Source organism: Perissodus microlepis, chromosome 9 (assembly GCF_051167445.1).
Source record: "Perissodus microlepis isolate ML-2025 ecotype Zambia chromosome 9, ASM5116744v1, whole genome shotgun sequence".
NCBI lineage: Eukaryota > Metazoa > Chordata > Actinopteri > Cichliformes > Cichlidae > Perissodus > Perissodus microlepis.
Window position 1 is genome coordinate 2,757,736 of NC_140469.1, and position 14,140 is coordinate 2,771,875.

At 48.5% G+C, this 14,140-nt stretch overlaps 1 pseudogene; it reads right to left on the reverse strand.

Annotated features, from left to right (window-relative positions):
* Nucleotides 1-3,115: 3,115 nt before the first annotated feature.
* LOC146379877 (uncharacterized) lies at nucleotides 3,116-4,280 on the reverse strand (annotated as a pseudogene).
* Between the last annotated feature and the right edge of the window lie 9,860 nt (nucleotides 4,281-14,140).

The window sequence follows — 14,140 nt, forward strand, 5'->3', positions numbered from 1 at the left end:
CTTCTAAATTCAGAAAAAAACTGAGGTAATTGTACTTTGGACTAAAAATTTTAGAAACAATAATAAGTCCTTATAGTAACGTATCACCCAATAGAGCACTTCACTCTCAGACTGGTGGCTTACTTGTAGTTCTTAGGATACTTAAATGGAAAACAGGAGGCAGAGCCTTCAGCATTCTCTTATTCTGGATTTGTGAGACAAACACCCTCCCTACTTTTAAGATTACACTTCCGATTGATAGTTTTTTTTCTCTATAAAGAAAATACCAACTGGGTACGGGGTTATTCGTTAAGGCTGAGGTTGCAATATTCACGCATAAGCAGCTGACTTAAAGCAGAAGCTCATAATTCAATTCAATTCAATTCAATTTTATTTATATAGCGCCAAATCACAACAAAAGTCGCCTCAAGGCGCTTCATAGTCATAATCGAGTCAGCTCCTGAACTAAACCTGGCACCGCCCTCCAGATATACTCTGTGAGTAAAGAAAGGCTTATAAGTGCAGCGGGATAAGATTAACGAGCTTAGAAAAGAAATTCTAATCCAGTAATCTTGATTCAAAATATTTATTTTGACTGCAGTTCAAGTTAACTTTGAAAAACTACTGGGTTCTTCCTTAAAATATATTTTAGGGCTGTATAATATTATGGGAGGCAATAAAAGTGTAATTCTTGAGTCTAACTGCTGCAGTGTTAGCAAAGTACTGCTTGGTTTAAGCTGATGCTTTGGCTTCTTATCAAGTTTACATGCATGAGTTTAATAAAATATAAGAAAAGGCTTTTGTTTTCTTCCTATCCTGAATCAGATGACTGTGGCAGTGTAGTTAATTCAGTCGATGGGAAAACAGCGATATACATTGGCTTGGAATGCACTGACAGCCAGCTAGGTGTTTGCTGTCAGTGTGTGTTTCTCTCTTTGACAAACTAATTAAATAAAGTACAAAGCAGAATATGGACAGACCATGCTTTTGGAGAAAACAGGAGAGAATCAGAAATGACATTTCACTGGTGAGATCCCTTATCTCCCTGTTTGTCTGACTTGCAATGAATTGTCTACAGAAAAAGGGGAAATAGATCATTACAGAGTTCAGTTCAAATACATGGTGGTGGTACCCAACCAGGCCCACTCCTCATACGTCTGTGACTAACTCACTGAGACAAAGCATCTTCTGTCATGCATATTCACTGGCCATCAGTCTCAACAATCCTCTCAGTCTAATGCTGTCTGCCCTCTAATCACAGAAATAGGGGTTTGTCGATACCAGCAAGCTAAGACCCCAGAAATCATTAGGGATGTGTTTTTAGCCATCCTGTTTTCTTCTCTTTCCTTCCTCCCCTCCTGTTTGCTCCAACTGCTGACTCACTCTAAATTCCATTAAACATTTTGAAAATTTGATGTTTTGCTGAAGCATTTAGGGACAAAACATGACACATAAGTAGTGATTAATGATTCACGTGGTTGGGAGTTTAGTTTGGGTGAAAAGCAGATGGACAAAATAATGACTCTAAACACTGGAGCTGGCCAATTAAGACCCCCAGTCCCTGTGTATTTGTTGTTACTTTACAAGATGGCTGCAAAATTAGCAAAATTAGGTTATGTGATGTTGAATTAAGTACTGTTGATGCCCGTGTTGAGAGGGTAATTATCCTGCTTTGAATTACTTTGGTTTTTCTACACTCGTGTCTTTCTTGTCATGCCTCTAAATGACCTTTTAGTTTATCATGATGAAGCTGTCCTTCAGTACCCTTTAAATACCTGTTTGTGTTCTATTAGGTGGTTATACATCCTATTTATGAACAAGAGTCCAGCCATCCATCACCTTTCTCATTCAGCTTATCTAGAGTCAAAATGAAACGCTCCTCTGTGCCATCATCTTGTGTTGGCTGGAAGATATAATCACAAGTTGTGTTTCCACTCACCCTTTTTTTTTAAAAAAGTTCAGTGAAAAAATACATTTATGGACATAGCAAATAAAATGATAATAACGTCCTGCCCGTAGCAGCACTCACTGAAGCTTCCACTAAAGAAACGAGATACGATAAAAGAACGGTCACCTTCCACAAATGTAACCATCAATTAGCATAGCATGATATGGGATAGGGGTTTGTGTATAGTTATCTTATATATCAATGTTTATATCATATTGGATTATTTTGGGATTTCTTTTTATTTAAGCATTCTTGCCAACAAAGATCAGCAAGTTAGATGACACCATAGCTCAAGTTTCTTGTTCGCACGGGTGCCATCTTGGCTCAATGTTTACTGTGATTGCTTTGCAAGGTAAGTACCATCAGTGGCATCCCGCATGGGTTTTGTTTAAAAATAAATATTATACTTTGTAAGATGGCGATTTTCCAGTCAAACTATGTGTATGTTGCGTTTGTTAGGATGTTCGTTTACTTAGGAGTTTGTCTTAATTTTTCATTTGGAAATATCTGCTGCAGTGTTGGGCTACATCTCTGCTTGTTAGCAGCGCACTCCTTCATGCAACGTGATGAAAATGAATCACTAGCTTTTCAGCTACAGTTTCCTAGTAGTCCTACTATGTTAATTTTGCGTACCTGAAACCAAGGAATGTTTAAAGGTGCCTCAATTACATGATTACTTTCTATACAATGTGTTTTTTGTTGTTGTTGCACTTCATTATATTTTAAGCTCAGTGTTTACTGGGATTGCTTTGCAAGGGCCAGCAGCAGAGTTGGAGTGGTTTATGCCCCAGCATATAAATAAACGACGCATGATGTTTTATAGTTAGTGTCCTGTATCTTTACTGTGAGCAGCTATAGCTATGAACTGATAGTGATGATAATTATTTGTGTTGTTTGAATGTATGCAGTCTCCTATGGATCATGTGGATCAGCAGGAATTCAATAAACTTAAAAAGCTGGAAGCAACAAAAACAATTTTTCAAAACAATTCCTGGTAATATTTTGCCAAAACAAGAAAAATCTCCATCCACGTCTTCCAAACAGGTCTGTGTACAACATCCAAAGCTGCCCCATTAAAGTTCACTTTAACTCTGAGAGGGGTGTTCCACGATGCTTGCGAAGTTCCATCTTCAACGTGATTGAGCACTGGTGGCACACTTTGATCTGACAAAGGCGATGAGGGCTGAGTTATTGTCTGGGGGGAGGGTTGCCCCTGTGAAACACTCTCCCCCCCGAAGTTTCCCGGCCTCCTGCCAGCTGCTCTCATCTCCCTGACAACGCCAGTTTCATCTGGATCCGCAGGCTGAGTTACTGGATGTTGGTCAGGAGACAGCGTTTGAGGAAGCTCCGGAGCCATCCTGGGAGAGTGTCGAGCTCCCTGAAAATCAGTGGAACAGTTAGGGCACGTACGAGATGTAACACCAGGCATAGCACATTTGAAACAGCGGGGTCCTCCCTCAGCTCTGTTTTTCGGCTGAGCTCGGGAAGGCTGTGAAAGGCTGGAGCCAAGAACAGAATGCAGCTCGTGGGCACGCAGCACTAGATCAATTACTGACTTTACAGGCGTTCCATACAGTGCTACTCTGTACTTCTCCACTGCATGTTTACAGATGAGCTCAATTTGCTCCCGTTCAGATGGTGGGTTCCTCAGTCTCCTAAATTCACTGAGCACATGGGCAACAAACATTGGCAGAGGCTCTTCGGGGTGCTGGAAACGGTCCAGGATGCCTCTCAAAATCTGCTCCTGGTTGTCAGCAGGCAAGAAGACAGTTCTGAAAAGTTCACAAAACTTAGCCCATGTAGATACATGAGGAATGAGCACATTAAACCACTTTCTTGGTTCCTTAGCTAGGAAGTGTGGCAGCTCTCTGAGGATTTGGGCGTCTGTTAGGTCTAAGGAGGTTTTGTAAGCATTAACAGACTGTAGCCATTCTTCTGGGTGAAGACTGCCATCATTAGCGAACACATTGGGCTCCAATTTAGCTTGGTGCAATGCCGCAGCAAGGACTCTGGTTGTATTAATTAGCTCCAGCGAATCTGACTGGGATTGGGACAAGGCCCTGGCGGGCTGCGTGGGGCCAGGTGCTGAGATAGATTGCTCCGTTTCCCTGGTTGGTAGGCCTGGCACATATGGAGTAGAGGAGACCTGAGGAAAAGGGTGAGTAATCTGGGCAGCTGGTACTTTTGGGACTGGTCTTTTTTGTTGAGTCCACTGCTCCAAAATATTCCTCTGGAGGTCCAAAGAGTCATGAAGGCACTGCTGAAGCATATCAACCTCTGCTTGCAGACTTTGCACTTTATGCCCAAGGTCAGCAGTACTATGTCTGGCAGTAAGTCGGTTGGGGTGTAACATAGTCTATATCATCACACATGTCAGTCAAGTCAGGCTGAGTAGCCATAATACACACTTATCAAAAACCCAAATCTATATAAGGTAGCAGCTGCGCTGAAATCAACTTCAGTTCTGGTCACACAAAAATATACAAAACATGTGAATTCTTAAGTTTAGCTACAAATGTTTTATCTGACTTTGAAACGTGGAGGTCGAAGGAGTAAACACCCCGGATCAAAAGCATTTAGGTGTAAAATAGAGCCAAACTTATGAGTAACTGTGTATGAGTAACACCTTTTCAAGTCAGATGCACTTAAAACAGCATCTCAATAAGAACAGTTAAGCCAGTGAGAATCAATAGCAAATCAGTTTGAAATATAGACAGTGGTTTTTTTGTTTTTTTTTAAATATACACTCACAACATCAGTTCGGCGATTTTCCAAAGGACTCCAAACTTGTCCAGTCCTGACACGACATAGAGCTGTGTCCCGTGATAAAGTTCCCACTTGCAGAGACCGTAAGAACGAAGCAAAGTCTGCAGCGTGAGCTCAGCTGGTGAGGAAGAAAAAATCCAGTGCGCTTCACTTCGCATACATGCAGTTCAGAAACTATGAAGAAGCGGCATCTGTCTCGCGTCCAAGTAGCGTGAATCCACGTTAATCCAAAAATGTCGCAGTAAAGGCGCTCAGCAGATAACGATAATACATCCCGAAAACAGCGCTGCGGCGGCTTCACTCGTTGCCGTGGAAACACACCTCCGTGATCCGGTGAATCGGACGTCCGCGTCGAGGCCAGCCTGGTCTGTTTCCGCGAAGTATGGCAGGCTACTACTAGATCTACTTTGCCGCGATGTACCTTTTAGTGTATCAATCATCAGCTGCTCGAAGATACTGCATACTGAGGTCCAAGAGAAGATGTTCGGGCGCCATTTTGTAACGTCGGGTTGCGTTTAGTGGTCGAGAGGAGGCGGCAAAACACTTAGCAGGGTAGCCAAAAGAATACACACTCGCGCTGGCGTTGGGAATTCCACAGTGTGTTCTTTAATATACCTTCTCTTCATCAACCATATAAGCCCGGTTGAACGGCTGCAGCTTAACAAACATAGCGCACAGTGTTCGTACAACCCATAACGTTGCAAACAAAGATGTCTGGAGAGGTAAAACATAAAATCCGTCCCTCCTCATGCACTAGCGTGCAAGCACATGTCCACACAATCACAGAGAGAGAGAGAGAGAGAGAGAGCAGTGGCACAAACTGATGACACCATCAACCCTTGACTTGGGTGTCTTAAAGGGACACCACACCATAGTGGCTGTTACAAGCTGATACTAGAAGGTAATATTAAATAAATTCTAACAACAGCTAATCAAGCTTAAACATGCTGCTGTTGTTTAGCGTGGGTTCGTCTTTCTGGTGTAAAGTGGGCGATAAACAAACTAGAGAGACTGGACTTGCGACAGAAAAGCCGATCAGCTGATCACTGATCAGTTTCATGACTGAAGTAGCAACAGGAGAGGGAGGGGGAGAGAATGAGAGAAGAAGAGACAGCTGTGCAGCGTAAAGACACAGAATGACTCCCTGTGACACAGCTTTGTGTCTTGTTCCATTCTAGCTGAAGTACGGGCCAAACTGTGTTCCTTTTCAGCTCAATACGAAACGCGTAATATTTTCTCTGAATACGGGACGATTCCGTTTTTTACAGGACGGTTGGCTACTAATTAACCTTATGAACAAAATAAAGTTCAACATCAGTAACATCATAGCACAGCAGTATATAAACTCCGTCATGCTAGCTAGTACGCAGTACGAGTTATTGTAACTGACTGTAAAATGTCAGCACAACGTAAATAACCTACACCTGAACTTGGATTATATCTGACCCAGATAACATTTTATTGGATCCACTGGTCTGCGTAAACCGGAGCTTCAGGCCACTCTGGTGTCTGGGCTGTTGGAGAAGGGGGTGGTTGTGATGCAAGAACCCCCAAGCACACCTGGTCCGGCCGGACAAAGTGTAGCATCTCATGTTCCAAGCTAGGTCATAGTACCGCCAGTGTCTACACTTGTGGGCCAGGGCTGCCCGAGGGCGAGCCGATGACGGCCGATTGGAGGGTTCTAAGCAGGATGCTAGGCTCAGAGTCCATCTGGCTCGTGTCCAGCTGGAAAAGGAGGAGCGTGAGAGAGAGTTCCTTCTGAAAAGGGAGTTAGAGCTCAGACGTTTGGAGGCGGAGCTGGCCAGAGCAAGGGAGGTCAAGCAGAAAAAGGTGGAGGCGGAGACAACGGTCAAGCTGCGATGGTTGGAACTCCAGTAGGCCTCCTCCCCTCCTGTGGCGGCCCCTCTGTCACAGATAGGGGTACCGTTTGGACGTAGGTAAAAATAGTCATCTGGTCCCCTGTGTTTCGTAACACTGAGGTGGATGTGTATTTTGAATCGTTTGAGTGGATAGCTACATGGGCCATCCTGCTGCAGTGCAAGCTGGTGGGCAAGGCACAGTAAGTTTGTTCCTCGTTGTCCGCTGAGTGCAGTTTAGATTATGACAAACTGAAAAGTGCTATCCTGTTAGCCTACGAACTAGTCCTCGAGGCTTATAAGCAGAGATTTCGGGGGTTGATAAAGGTGCAGGGTCAATCCTACCTGGATTTTGCGAGGGAAAAGAGTGTCCTCTTTGACCGATGGTGTATGGCCTGTAAAGCTGCAGACCTAGTTTCAGTACAGGAGTTAATTCTCATTGAGGAATTTAAAAACTGCATCTCCGAGCGGATGGCAGTATATCTGAAATAACAAAAAGTCTCCACGTTGCAGGAGGCCACAACACTGGCTGACGAGTTTGCACTTGTCCATAAAGCCAGTGTTGTCAAGCATGAGCGACGCGACGCCCTAGCAACGCGACGCCCTAGCGACGTGACGCCCTAGCGAAGGCTAGCGGTGTCCTGGCTGACCAAGACACAGGGGGAGAGGTACCTGTGCCTCGTCCCAGATCAGACCGGAAATGTTTTTACTGTTTTAAAGCTGGCCATTTAATAGCGGACCGCGAGGCCTACAGGCGAAGGCAGCCAGCCTCAACCCCACGTAAGTCAAAAGGGATGGGGCTGATTAAAATCGTATCCCCTGTTAATAGACCCCTAGCATTGAGACTCCTGATGAATGTTTTAAACCCTTCATTTTTAAAGGGGCGATGACTGTGGAATGCCCTTCACACACAGTTCAATATAGCGGGATGTCACGTTTATTTCTGGTTTTGCTTTATGTGACAGTTCACAGCCTGGTCAGCTCCGGTCTCAGCTGTTTCAAAAAGCCCCCTCCTCTCATCTCCCGTCTCACTAAAAAAGGGGAAGAAAACTGTTATCAGACCAAACGCCACCAGCTGTGTTGAGCCCTGCCCCGTTGAGCTCACTGCACCACTCCTCCCCTGCAGCTGAGCCAGGGACCACACCTCCGCCACAGTGTCACTCTCTGGTGAGCCTAAAGATGAGCATACTGTGACTATCTTACGCAACACAGGCGGCTTGCAGTCCCTCATACTGGCCAGTGCACTTGCCTTTGATGAGAAGACTGCCAGTGGCACTGACGTTATTGTGAGAGGCGTTGGAATGACCTATGTACCTGCCCCCCTCCATCGAATTTGGGTGTGGAGCGACCTAGTAAGTGGTATTTTTCCTGTGGTGGTGTGTCCTTGCTTTCCGATTGAGGGCGTGGATTTCATAATGGGCAACGACATAGCAGGCGGGAAGGTTTATCCCACTCCTGAGGTCACAAAGACTCCTGACCTAAGGCCTGTGTCGGATGCTTTAAGTCGACAGTATTTCCTGTAAGTGTTCTTACCCGGTCACACGCCTATTGACAGGGAGAGGCGGTTGACTTGTCAGAGTCAGTGGTTGGCTCTATTTTGGGAAAGGATGTGATGCCCAGCGTGGAGGAGGCGGGTCCTGATGCCAAGGAACTGGCTCGAGAGGTAGCTGAGCCTGCTCCTGAGCCCGCAGCCCCCCCTGTGCTCACGCAGGAGGCCCTTATGATTGCTCAGAAAAAGACCTGTCATTAGCCAAATGTTTTGCCGCCGTGGATGAGAGTGATGATCCGGTGGGAGACAGGAAGCAGACATTTTTTGTTTGTGATGAGTTGCTGATGCTCAGGTGGACCCCAACGCCTGGGGAGGACTGGAGTGTAGTCCAACAGATAGTGGTCCCAGCTAGTTTGCATCAGCATGTGCTACAATTAGCCCATGATCATTCATGGTCAGGACAACTGGGGATTACCAAAATGTATGACCGTGTTCTGCAGCACTTCTTCTGGCCGGCAATGAAGGAGGATGTGGTGGATTGTGTTGGTCTGTTGCCAAGAACCCAGGCAGGTAATCAGTTTTTATTGGCTATAATGTGCATATCCATGCAGTTCCCCGAAACGATTCCTCTGCAGAGGATCACCACAGCAAACATTACTAACACGCTAATCAAATTTTTTACCACCTTTTGTCTCCTGAAAACGATACAAACAGACCAGTGAACTAACTTCTTATCCTGGGCATTTGAACTGACTTTAATCTCCCTTGGGATTTCTCATTCTGTGTCCAGTGCTTACCACCTAGAATCGCAGGGTGCACTTGAGCGTTGGCACCAAACGCTTAAGACAATTCTGAAAAAGTACTGCTACGACACGGGCAGGAGTTGGGATGAGGGTGTCCCCTTCGTGCTGTTTGCGATACGGTACGCTAAGCAGGACTCCTTGGGGTTTATCCCAGCTACCCTTGTGTTTGGCTGCGATGTGCGGGTGTCACGGTCCCCGTGTCTCTCTGGTTGGCTCACGCTGGCTACAGATTTTGTTGTTGTTGTTCGTTTTTGTTTTTGTTTTCCTTGTCTCTCCTCCTCCTCTCTGCCTGGGTGGAGCTCGTTACGGGCTCTCGCTCTTGGCCCACGCACCTGTGTGATTGTGTCCACCTGCTGCTGATCTGGCTGATTTCCCCAGCTGCTATTTAAGGCAGTGGCACAGAGCAGCTCACCGCTGGAACGTTGAACCTCCTGAGTTCGTGCTCTCGGCATTTTCAAAAGAATCCCTTGTATGTATTTTGCTGTGGAACTAACGTTAACTTCTGTGTGTAGATATCCCTCTTCTGGACCAAATCACGGGACCTGCCCGGGTGTGGCAGCGTGTGTGGAGTTTTGGAGCGAGTGCGGCTGAAGAGGAGTGCGTGTGTGCGGAGGAGCTGTGGCGGTGACTGTGTGGAAGAGGAAGCGTGTGTGTGGATTCCCCCCCCCCTTCTCTCCCTGGAGCCCTGGACCCCCCTCCTAACTCACTGTACATATATATAGCACTGAGGTGATCCCTGTTGTAAATAAATCTCCTTTTGGTCTCTTAGAAAGAACTGTCTGCGCGTGAGTCCGTTCAGTAGCCATGACAGAACGTTCCAGCCCGAATATGGACTCAGCAGACCAAGACCCAGTCCAGCGAGCCCTCGCGTCACAGGAGGCGCTACTGGTCCGCCACGAGGCAATGTTCTCACACCTGCTAGGCCAGATTGCGTCTCTCACCCAGGCAGTGGCTCGGCTTACACCGCTGGAAGGAACACCCTCCGTGGCTCACCCTGCCCTGCAAGGAGCCGAAGCCCCAGCTGTGGAGCCGGCTGCAGCTGAGGTAACAGCCCCCTCTGCTCTGGAACCAGGCACCACAGGTCTTCGTCTACCTGCTCCTGAGCCCTTCTCTGGTGAGCTGTCCAAATGTGCAGGATTTTTGACGCAATGCTCTTTGGTTTTCCGCCAACAGAGACGTTTGTTTGAAGATGATGGAGCAAGAATCGCATTTTTTGTTCAGTTGTTACGTGACCGCGCGCTGCTGTGGGCTCAGGCAGCACTTAAAGCCAATCCAGACATAACCTATGCTGTTTTTCTCTCAAAATTTAAAAATGTTTTTGACAAGGGATCCGGCGCTGAAGCAGCAGCTCATCGGTTGCTGAACCTGAAGCAGGGGAAGCGGAGTATGGCAGACTACTCCATTGACTTCCAGATTCTGGCTGCGGAGACTGGCTGGGGTGAGGATGCATTACGAAGTACCCTTCTAAATAATCTTTGTGAAGAGTTAAAGGATGAATTAACCATGCGGGAATTGCCCACCTCGCTAGATGCTTTAATGACTTTGTGTGTAAAAGTAGACGGCCGCCTGCGTGCACGACGGAGTTCCCGGCTCTACAACTTTCATGAGCCTTCGGGGCAGCCCAAAACGGCGCCCGGAGGAGCCCAGGCAGAGCTCCGTGAGCAAAGGGAGGAGTTGGACCAAGAGGAACCCATGCAATTGGGGCACTCCCGGGTAAACTCCACTGAGCGCCATCGCCGTTTGGTTTCTGGTGAGTGCTTGTTTTGTGGCAAGAAAGGCCATTTCGTGGCAACCTGCCTGTTGCGACCAAAAGGGCGCGCCCGCCAGTAAAGGTAGGAATACTGGTGGGCGAGTTCTCTCAAGATTCTCCTCCACGTCTTTTGCTGCCAGCCAAGATAACTAAGCAAACCATGACACACTCTCTCTCAGCTTTAATAGACTCCGGCGCTGAACAAAACTTCATAGACTCAAATCTCGCCAAACGCTTAAACTTGGTCTCTGACTCATTGCCACACCCTCTTCATGTTTCTGCTTTGTCGGGACAGCGCCTACCAGACATCACTCACGTTACAGAGCCAGTTACCCTCACGTTATCTGGAAATCATTCTGAAACAATCAGCCTTTTTGTGTTTCAGGCTCCACACGCACCTTTGGTTTTGGGTCACCCCTGGTTACAACAACACAATCCTCCTGCGTGTCTGGGTGGGGGGAGGAGTGTCATATGAACTGTCTTAGATCAGCCCCTCCCCTCACTTCCACTGTCGAACCGCCCCCAGCTTTGGAACCACCAGACCTCTCCTCTGTGCCGCCAGTTTATCATGACTTGGCCGAGGTATTTTGCAAAGACAGAGCGAGGTCGTTACCCCCCCACCGGCCATACGACTGCGCGATTGAATTGCTTCCTGGGGCTCCGTTACCTACGAGCCGCTTGTACAGCATCTCTCAGCCTGAGCGGGAAGCAATGGAGACATACATCTCAGACTCCTTGGCTGCTGGCATAATACGCCCTTCCTCGTCCCCAGTAGGGGCTGGGTTTTTCTTTGTTGAGAAGAAGGACAAATCGCTACGTCCTTGCATTGATTACCGGGGGCTGAACAAAATTACAGTCAAGAATAAATATCCTCTCCCGCTTCTCTCATCTGCATTCGAACTCCTTCAGGGGGCCACCATGTTCAGCAAACTGGACCTCCGAAATGCATATCACCTGGTCAGACTCCGAGACGGCGATGAGTGGAAAACCGCTTTTAACACACACCTCGGTCATTTCGAGTACCTGGTGATGCCGTTCGGGCTAACCAACGCCCCAGCCATCTTCCAAGCGTTGGTTAACGACGTGCTCCGAGATTTCTTGGATCGTTTCGTTTTCGTCTATCTGGACGACATCCTGATTTTTTCTAAGTCTGAAACCGAACATGTAACCCATGTAAAACAGGTCCTCCAGCGGCTGCTAGAGAACAGACTTTTTGTAAAAGGGGAGAAATGTGAATTTCACGTTCAAACAGTGTCGTTCCTGGGTTACATAATTGACCAGGGTAACCTCAAACCGGATCCGACCAAGATTAAAGCTGTAGTGGAATGGCCGGAACCAACTGATCGCCGTAAGCTTCAGCAGTTCCTCGGCTTTGCGAATTTTTATCGCCGGTTCATTAGGGATTTCAGTAAAATCGCTCTGCCTTTGACCCGCTTAACCTCTCCTAAGTTCTCTTTTCAGTGGGATCAGGCGGCCCAGAAGGCCTTCACACAGCTCAAGGACCGATTTACCACTGCACCCATCCTGGCTCAGCCCGACTTGCGACTCCAATTCATTGTGGAGGTGGATGCCTCCGACTCGGGGGTCGGCACCGTGCTCTCACAACAGCGAGAGGGTAAGCTACGGCCCTGTGCCTTCTTCTCTCGCCGCCTCTCCCCAGCTGAACGCAACTATGACGTGGGAGACCGGGAGCTCTTGGCTATAAAACTGGCCTTGGAGGAATGGAGGCACTGGTTGGAGGGCACGGCTCAGCCATTCATTGTATGGACAGACCACAAAAACCTGGCTTACCTACAAACAGCAAAACGTCTCAATGCTCGACAGGCCAGGTGGGCTCTTTTTTTCACCCGTTTTAACTTTTCAATCTCTTACAGACCGGGCTCGCGGAATGTGAAGCCGGACGCCCTATCACGTCAGTTCTCGGTGCCTGAGGAGAGGCGGGACCCTGAGCCTATCCTGCCAGCAACTTGTGCCATTGGTACAATAACATGGGAAATCGAGTCGGCCATTCGTGAGGCTCAGCGGGCTGAACCAGACCCTGGAGGAGGACCAGCGGGGCGGCTCTTTGTTCCATCGGCCACTCGGTCTCAGGTACTGCATTGGGCTCACACTGCCCGCTTCACATGTCACCCAGGAGTACACAGAATGATCACCTTCCTTCAGCGCTATTTCTGGTGGCCCACGTTATCACGAGACGTTCGGGAGTACGTCTCTGCCTGTTCAACCTGCGCCCGCAGCAAGCTGGGACATCAACCTCCGGCCGGCTTGCTGCAACCTTTACCTACACCGTCTCGGCCGTGGTCCCATATCGCTGTGGATTTTGTTACCGGCCTCCCACAGTCAGCAGGTAACACCACTATAATGACTATTGTTGACCGCTTTTCGAAGGCTGCGCATTTTGTGGCACTCCCCAAGCTCCCGACGGCCCTGGAGATGGCTCGGCATCTCACGAATCATGTGTTCCGCCTCCATGGCATCCCAGAGGACGTGGTTTCGGATCGTGGGCCGCAATTCACCTCTCGTGTGTGGAAGGAGTTCTGCTCGGCGCTAGGAGCCAAGGTCAGTCTCTCCTCTGGTTACCACCCACAGAGCAACGGACAAACTGAGCGCACCAACCAGGAGCTGGAGACCGCTCTGCGCTGCATAGTTGCTTCCAACCAAACCATCTGGAGCGACCAACTGCCCTGGGTGGAATATGCCCACAATAGCCTGACGTCTTCAGCTACAGGGCAATCTCCGTTTGAGGCCTCCCTGGGGTATCAGCCTCCTCTGTTCCCTGCTCTGGAAGGTGAGCACTTTGTCCCTTCGGTCCAGTTTCACCTCCGTAGGTGTCGCCGGGTTTGGAGGGCCACCCGGGCGGCCTTGCTGCGCACGAAGGAACGCAACAAACTTCTGGCCAACCGGCGCCGCACTCCCGCTCCTGAGTACACCATCGGTCAAAAGGTTTGGTTGTCCACACGCTTCGTTCCTGTTCATACCGAATCAAAGAAACTCACCTCAACCTTCATCGGGCCGTTTGAAATTGCTGCTTTGATAAACCCGGTTTCTGTTCGCCTTAAGTTGCCGCGCAACATGAAGATACACAATGTCTTCCATGTGTCTCAGATTAAGCCGTGTCTCTCCAGTCCATTGTGCCCTCCTTCCAGGCCCCCTCCGCCCGCCCGGGTCGTTGGTGGACTCCCTGCCTACACGATCTCCCGCATCATGGACTCTCGCCGCCGCGGGAGGGGTCTTCACTATCTGGTGGATTGGGAGGGTTATGGCCTTGAGGAACGTTGCTGGGTTCCCCGCTCCGCTGTGTTGGATCCCGGGATGGTTGCGGACTTTCATCGCCGTCATCCAGATAAGCCTGGTGGGTCGCCGGGTGGCTCCCGTTAAGGGGGGGGGGGTACTGTCACGGTCCCCGTGTCTCTCTGGTTGGCTCACGCTGGCTACAGATGTTGTTGTTGTTCGTTTTTGTTTTTGTTTTCCTTGTCTCTCCTCCTCCTCTCTGCCTGGGTGGAGCTCGTTACGGGCTCTCGCTCTTGGCCCACGCACCTGTGTGATTGT